An 8,729-nucleotide genomic window follows, 5' to 3' on the forward strand; every position below is an offset into this window, starting at 1 on the left:
ACTACCAACAAGATGATGTCCCATGTGAAACTTCCAGTTGGTCCGTGGGACCTGTGTCTCCTGCCCGGGCACAGGGCAGCTGTAACTCTGCCTCTGGTGAAGAAGTTACAGTTCGTATCTACTCAGGGAAATGTCGCATTACTGGATCTTGTTAAAGTAGATGGAGAATGTCGTGGAATAGATTTCTGTGATGACAACTTGATAGTGTCCTTCACCAACCCAGTTAGGGTTGTAATGATGAACATGAAGGGAAAGGTGAAGAAGAATGTAGACAAAGACATCAGTGGAAAACCTTTGTTTCAGAATCCCAACTATCTGACAGTGACCAGAGAGAGCCACACTCCGGTCATTTATGTAACAGACGTTGGCACCAACACCATAACCAAGCTGAGCATTTCACTAGAGGTGCTCCAGTCCTATCAAGACCGGATACTGATATCACCATGTGGTCTGACAGCCGTGGGAGACAACCAGCTGCTCGTGTGTGGGAGGGACAGTGACTGGACACGCTCACCGGCAAGATAACGCAAATGCTTGGGAGAGAAGAAGGGATAGAGAGGCCACGCAGTGTGGCTTACTGTCCACTGGAGAAGATGTTTGTCACATGCTGGATACCCAGAAAGTATGAATTGAAAAACATCGTGAAAGTATACAAAGTTTCTTAACAATTCAGAAATGCTTATTCTTTGATGAAGTTTTGAAAATGTGGTGTATGGTTTATGACAACGTCACTTAAAGCAGCACTCTAACAGATTTACCGATTGTTTTTAAATCAGAATCAGTTCATTTCGGCACCAATCCCTCCAATTCAGTCATTATAAGATAACTGACAATAGAGAATATCGCAAGTGTTTGGTAAACTGCCAAATAGTTCATTTTAATAAAGCGTTTGTAACGCTTTTATCCATAAAACATCAATTTTCGAATGTAAATATGCTGTTAAAACGGTTTTTCTATGAGAATGTATCTTTAAAGATGTAATTCTGTATTAATTGTATTATAACTTAATTTACCCATAATAAGAGTAAATGCCAAACAGTTGAATCACTCGATATCAATGCATATGCCATTTTATTATAGACCTATATCCTGCTTTTTCCATATTCAACAGTGAAAATAAGGCACGCTGTATTGAAAAATACTTACCAGACTACTATCAATTTTCAAACCCACATAAGCATATAAGAGTGTGTTCAGAGCTTACATTTGCCGACTGATGTTTATTCAAGGTTTTGAAAATATAAATGTGTCATTCAGTAGCATATTTTCATGAACATACTATATTTCTTAAGGAAATGGTTTCGAATCTATTCAATTGTTGATTTGTTTTATATTCATGAAAATGCACTAAATCATTAATTTTCCATTTTTTCGACATGGAAATTCCAGGAAATGTCATGTTGCTAAAAGCTGTTTGTTTAAATATGGAAATTATCAAAGGAGACGTTTTTCTGACAAATTGTATCATGTCTTGCTCGGTGTAATATAATACGATAGTACGCTTTTCTGAGGACTTGTATCGTGACTTGTTCGGTGTAATATATTACGAAAGTATGCTTTTCTGACGACTTAAATTTTGTCTTGTTCGGTGTAATATATTACGATATTATTATTTTCTGGCGACTTGTATCATGTTTGTTTGAGTTTATCAAGGTATGTCCGCGCCCATTGGCTGCATTATGGCTTGATCCCGCCGTGACGCCATCACGACTTAAATTGTTTTTAAATGTCATAAGTGACATGAAATAGAAATGACAGCAATTCGCAGTCAAATCCAGACATTGGAAGACTTGAAGAAACAGAGTTCGATACAAGATATTCGGGTGCGATACCCTAGCTCTTTGCGAAGAGACCTCTTCGTTCTTTAACGTGCTCGGTGTGAAGCACCGATACACGGGATACAACTTTCCTGGGTTGCACCAGTACTGAGTACACCACTTTTCCAAGCACTACCCTTTAAATGCCGAGCGCCATGCAAGGGAGCTACTTGTACCAGCTTTTAACGTCTTTCGGTATGACGCTCCCGGGATCGAACCCACGACCTCCCGCTCCGTAGACGGAAGCCTTAACCACTAGGCCACGGAGACGGTCCTTGTATCATGTCTTGTTCGGTGTAATTTATTACGATAGGACTCTTTTCTGACGACTTGTGTCATATCTTGTTCGGTGTTATATTTTACGATAATACGCTTTTCTTACGATTTGTATCATGTCTTGTTCGGTGTAATATATTACGATAGGACTCTTAGCTGACGACTTGTATCACGTCTTGATCGGTGTAATATATTACGATAGGACTCTTAGCTGACGACTTGTATCATGTCTTTTTCGGTGTTATATATTACGAAAGTACTCCTTCCTTTTTGTTCGGTTTAAAAACATGCAAATACAAGGAGTGTTCTTGTTGCGCATGTAAAGTCTTTTAATAAAAAAGCCTGAAATGGTCGTAGATTCTAGAGTGACTTCGGTTTGAATAAAATTGTTAATTCACGGTAAATGCCTTTAAATTTTGTATTTAAATCCAGGGAATGATACACATTAAGAAATTATCAAGCTGATCATAGTCTGAAATGACGCCCATTTGGGTCTTACTACCTTAATTGAAGATTAATTGATGAGTAATGTATGTGGATAATGATACAATAATGACAGAAGATGATGAAATCCTAGTTTTGAAGATAAGAGACTGGAAAACAACTTATAACAGTTCATAGTGCTGTAAATTCACAATGTCTTGTTGTTTTTTTCTTATAAAAAATTGTAATGATATTTCATGCTATAAATTGAGATGATGATGAGTTTATAATTACATGTTAATTATTCTTTTCATGTGTGTATATTACACCAATAAATAAATGTAAGTAAATATAATTCAAATTTCTGTGTTTAGTCTTATATCATAAATGCAAATATTTCCATGGTTAAAATTCCCTGATCTAATATCAAAATCCCCTGGTCCTAATTTCTCGAAACAGGCTTAAGTAGATTATTTCAATAAGCCGAAATACATACTTAAAATCGATTTTGATAAATGAAAAACGGTCAATGGGTTATCATAAAGATATTTCCTTAATAACGTCTAAAAACTCTTAAAGAAGTAAATACAACGCATATCATAGAAAAGAAATAGTGAGCTTAGCTTAATCCTGTTATAATGGACTTCAGAAGTTTTGAGAAATTAGGACCAGCCTGTAGTTCAGACCAAAATCCATGAGAGCCTCTCAGAAGTATGATATGAATGTAGATGGAACCATTGTCACCAAATTTGTCCGAAGGTCTACAGATAACAGGCGTGTCCATGAAACTTCGAGAGTAATATTAAGATTGAAAGTGAACAAAAATGTTGTTTAAAATGTTGTAGATTTCTATTAACAAAGTAAACAACAATGTGTTTAAAATGTTGTAGATTTCAAATGACAACGTGAACAACAATGTCGTTTAAAATGTTGTCGTTTTTTAAAGTTCTAAGCAATCAGCCCATTGTTAAAAATCAGTTATTATCTAATGTTACAAAGTCAAAGTCGGCAAATACGTCACTTTATTTCTATGGTCTTGTATGGATTCACAATCAAGTCAATTAAACACAGAGAAACAGGGGCAGTATTCAACTTCTTTTCATAGTCAAATTTTAAGAAAGTTATATGTGTTTTTAACAAAAGTGTACGAATGTTTGATAAATTTGTTGAAAAAAGTATTTACGATAGTATTAAGTTATTGTATCATATAGTATTAGAGGTGCATAAGTTAAGAAAATAACTGAAGTTAGGAAAATGTATTAAGTTGGGAAAATGACTTAAGTTAAGAAAATGACTTAAGTTAGAAAATTACTAAGTAACAAATAAATGCAAAACAATATTACGCATATCACATTACATGTATTATGTTTATCAAAAGATACCATTGACAGATTTAATAAAATGTTCAATAGCGATACAAAAACTTTTTGCCGAAACTAAGAATTTAGTTTTTGCATTTTTTGTATCTGTGAATAAAAGAACTATTTCTTGAGCTCGTGATAATGTTCTATCATGTTGCAAGCTTCTTGCTCACATTTCATACCAATTACTTTTATCGATGTATGACCCTGTAAAATGTAACTGAGTCAATTCTAAAGTATTAATTCAAATCGAATATTTTTCTTGTTTACATTTATTCAAATCACGAATATCACAATTGTATTTTTATAACTTGACAGTCCTGCTCATGTTCAATATATAGAACTGGGGCCGTATTCAATAAGCATCTTAGTGAATATTTTCAATTTAGTAAGAAATTCGTAATTTTTGATAATGTTTATTTTAAAAATCTGCTGTTTTTCATCAGATTTATTCATATGCATATATTGTTTAGACCATTTCTTGCTTATTTTCATAATTTTTGAGTACAAACATTGCTCGTTTTCTTGAAATTAAAATTAGAAAAAATGACAATTTTCCCTAACTAAAAGTTGACAATTATTTCTAAGATGCATATTTGAATACGGCCCCTGGCCCAAATTACTCAAAAAAAATCTGAAGCCTGGTCAGCTTAAGTATCTTATTGCATTAAACCAAATAACTAAAACTTTAATTAAAAAGATGTTTAAAAAAATATTGTGATCATAATAAAGATGATTACTATTTTATTTTTTAAATGAGAATATAATTCGATTATACAAAGAAGTAGTGTGTTATTTAAGCTTAATCCTGTTAAAAGGGACTTTGAGATTTTTCGAGAAACTTGAGCCTGCACATCTTTTAATAGAATGAAGATACAAGACAGCACATATGACCTTGCCAAACTGATTCAATGTTTAGCGTCAAGCTCCATTTTCAATTTCTATCAAGGTGCAGGAACAAAACAACAAAGTAGCAAAAATCAGATCTCATATCCTTACAACAAATGACCCGGATAGCAGACTTCACCAATGAAAGTCATCATATACATTTGCAGGTTCGTACATTTAAACACGTGAAGCCGTCACAGTGTAAACTATATTTTTGACCTGATAGCAAATTTCACCAATAAAAGTCATCATATGCATTTGCAGGTTCATACATTTAACCAAGTTAACCTCTCCCAGTGTAAACTGTATATTTTGATCTGATAGCAGATTTTACCAATGAAAGTCATCATATGCATTTATGGATCAATTTGAATAAAATTTGAAATATAAACACATTATAAAGCCTTATCAATTATTTGTTCAATAAAAAAAATAATTTGCTAAAAATAAATGAGTTATGAGTGGATTTCACGTCTGAAAAAGTGGATTTCACTTGTCAAAATGTGGATTTCATTTCGATTTCCGAAAAATTGCTCTAACTTCTTCATTTCTACATATATTTCAATAAAATTTAAAATGCAAACTCTTCATTAGGCACTTTCCAAAATGTATACAAAAAATAAAAATTACTAATTAATAAAACTGAGTTAGGAGTGGATTTCACTTCTCGAAAACTGAATTTCACCTCGATTTCCGATCTATTTTCGAAAAATTGCTCTAACTTCTTCATTTTTTGACCAATTTGAATAAAATTTGAAATATAAACCCTTCATGAGGCACTTTCTAATAATTATACAAAAACAGAAAATTATTTATTAAAATAAATGAGTTATGAGTGGATTTCACTTCTCGAAAACTGGATTTCACCTCGATTTCCGATCTATTTTCGAAAAATTGCTCTAACTTCTTCATTTTTTGACCAATTTCAATAAAATTTGAAATATAAACCCTTTATGAGGCACTTACTAAAAATTATACAAAAACAGAAAATTATTTATTAAAATTAATGAGTTATGAGTGGATTTCACTTATCGAAATCTGGATTTCACCTCGATTTCCGATCTATTTTTGGAAAAAAATGAAAAATTGCTCTAACTTCTTTATTTTTTGACCAATTTCAATAAAATTTAAACATAATCCCTTCATGAGGCACTTTCTAATATTTTTACAAAAAAAAATAAATTATTAATTAAAATAACTGAGTTCTGAGTGGATTTCACGTTTTGAGTGGATTTCACGTGAAATCCACTGGATTCCTGTATCACCCCGCACCCGATTTCAAATGTTTGGAAGACCTGAGGTTCCAAGTGTATCCCAGATTATTGTTATGATAGTTATCAACCTTCAGCATAATTGTTTGTTTAATTTGGATTTCGAATGTTGCTCAACTCATTCTTAAAGTAAAAGCCTTCCCGTCCAATGATGCTAAACATTGAATCAATTTGGCCTGACTCAAACCAATAAACAAGTTGCACATAGGGTCATATGAAGTTGCAATGCATCATTCAAATATTGCTTGACCCAAACCAATAAACAAGTTGCGCAAACAGTCATAATAATTTGCACTGCATCATTTAAATATGGCCAATAAAAAAGTTGCATATATGTAACAGTGTTACAGATGATCATAACAATTTGCTCTGAAACAAATATGTAAAATCTAGGATACATGTAAAAGCAATTTGTCAACCTTTCAGCAATTAATGTACATCTGGATCAGCAAAACACGCACAAAACACGTTAAATGTTTAGACATATTTTATTGTAAAACAATACATAAGCTGACTGTGTCTTTCTAAATTATTTCAGTATTTTCCCTTAAGCATATCATTCCTTAAATAACTTTCTATAAAATAATGAACAGTCACGAACGCATCACCACATGGTTGTTCGAGGTCACGTGCTGCTACAGGAATCAACCGAGAGTGCGATCAGGGAGTACCCGTGCAACTCGGGCAGAAACGAGCACACAAACGAATGTGATCAATGAGAACAATGAAAAATATGACTTCTGTTGTAATCCCCATGTAAACAATAGTAAAAATATCCGCATTGCTGTTAAAATATTCAAGGGCTTTTACCAAAAACATTTAACAAATAAAACACTTAATGGTTTGTGTACAAGATGTTATAATTTCATCACAGAATTGGACTTTTACATAAACCCTTAATATGATTAAACTCCAATTCGGAACTTTTTCACACGCGAGTTAAAAACACAATAACATGAACAGAATAGAAATGAAACAATACAATGAAATATACTGTGCCAATCCCCGTGGTCAAAATTTCGAATATAAACAATAATACGGAAATAAGGTAAGGGCCGAAACCAAACAGTCGTAAAAACACCACAAATAGACGAATAATGTACCAATAAATGATGGGAGAATATCGCATTGGAACAATCAGTAAACACGAGTTTACCGGAACATGAGTTAACTGGAGGCGCAAACCAGTTGCTCACGTCGATCTTGTCTAAGAATATGATTCTACAAACATACTTTGGTAAAAAAAGCTGATCGAATTGAGTTCAAACTGATTAATTTCCTTATTTCTTTACCTGGAAGTCATTATTTTCGTTTATAGAACTTCTGAAATATCTTGTCTCCTGTTAATGATAGCAAATATTTTAATCAGAATATATTCACAGTTAAAATATTGATTTGTTTACTTAAGATATTCGTGTTACCATTTGATATAAAATGATTTCTTTTAAGCGTACACTAAGGTACAATTATGTAACTTTCCTAAGGGGTGGACCAGAATTTGAAATTCGCGAAGGCATATTACGAGTCCAAAATGAGGACAAACAGCCCCAAAGGAGCCAGAAATAGTCTCCAAACATAGGATTTGTACTTAGTATGAGCATACTGTTTCTTTTTAAGTTTGCGTCGACCCGTATTCGACTGTGTAGAGGGCGGGTTCGCGTAAACTGATTCAACGGGCAATCCGGATCCGCTAGTGGTTGTGATTGAATAATCTTATTGACATTCAAATGAAATTAAGTCTATATAATAAAATAAATAAACAAGAGCTATCACAGAAGTGATAAATACTCACGCCGCCTTTACACAGTATGATAGTACATATACTTGACTAAGACAAATATTCGATATTAAATTCATAATGTAATTATAAGTTTGAAGATAATAAGAAAGCTATTAACTTTTATTTGACACATGATCAACCTCATATTTTCAACATCAGAGGGATTTTAATTTCGCCGATATGCTATACTTAGATATACTGATAAAGATCAATGAACAAAACTCGCGCTGAGACCTTGATCCAGCCATGCGATTGACATTGACCTTGGCTGTGAAGTAAAAGAACTCAAGTGTCGTCTTACGGTGGTCACTAATTCAAAGTATAATTCAAATCGCGTACTAGTATTAAGCCAGTGGCAAAATGACAAAATTTTGGACGGGAGACGAAAGAGAGTCGGACGGATAAAAGTCATTAGTGCGAATCAAATATTGTCCTACTTAAGATGGTAAAGCGTATGCAAATGTAGATTTTACAATTGTAATTGCCGCGGGATATTCGGGATGTATGCAGATTCCCGGACAGAAGGCACCCCAGGCTTCAGGATCAGCTTCTGGCATCACGTTCTGCATGCCTTGGCTGACGGTTGAAAGAAAATCCTTCCTAATGCCTTCAGTACCGGCTGCAAAGAGTTGCACAGGGGTATGTCTTATTTGGTATTCTAAGTATGTCTTCTAAATAATTTACTTTTTTATAGAACAATCATAAGGGAAATATACAATTAAATGTATCATAGGATTCATAAAGATTAACGGAGATGCTAAACTTTTACCATATGCCTTTAAAACCAGATTATGTTATCGAATAATCATTACTTCAATCTGCAATAATTAGCGGACCATGATATACCGGGATTTATCATCTGATCTTATTGAACACGCAGCCCGGTATCAACATAACCCGGGTACCGGATACC

Source organism: Mya arenaria, chromosome 14 (genome assembly GCF_026914265.1).
Source record: "Mya arenaria isolate MELC-2E11 chromosome 14, ASM2691426v1".
Taxonomy (NCBI): Eukaryota; Metazoa; Mollusca; class Bivalvia; order Myida; family Myidae; genus Mya; species Mya arenaria.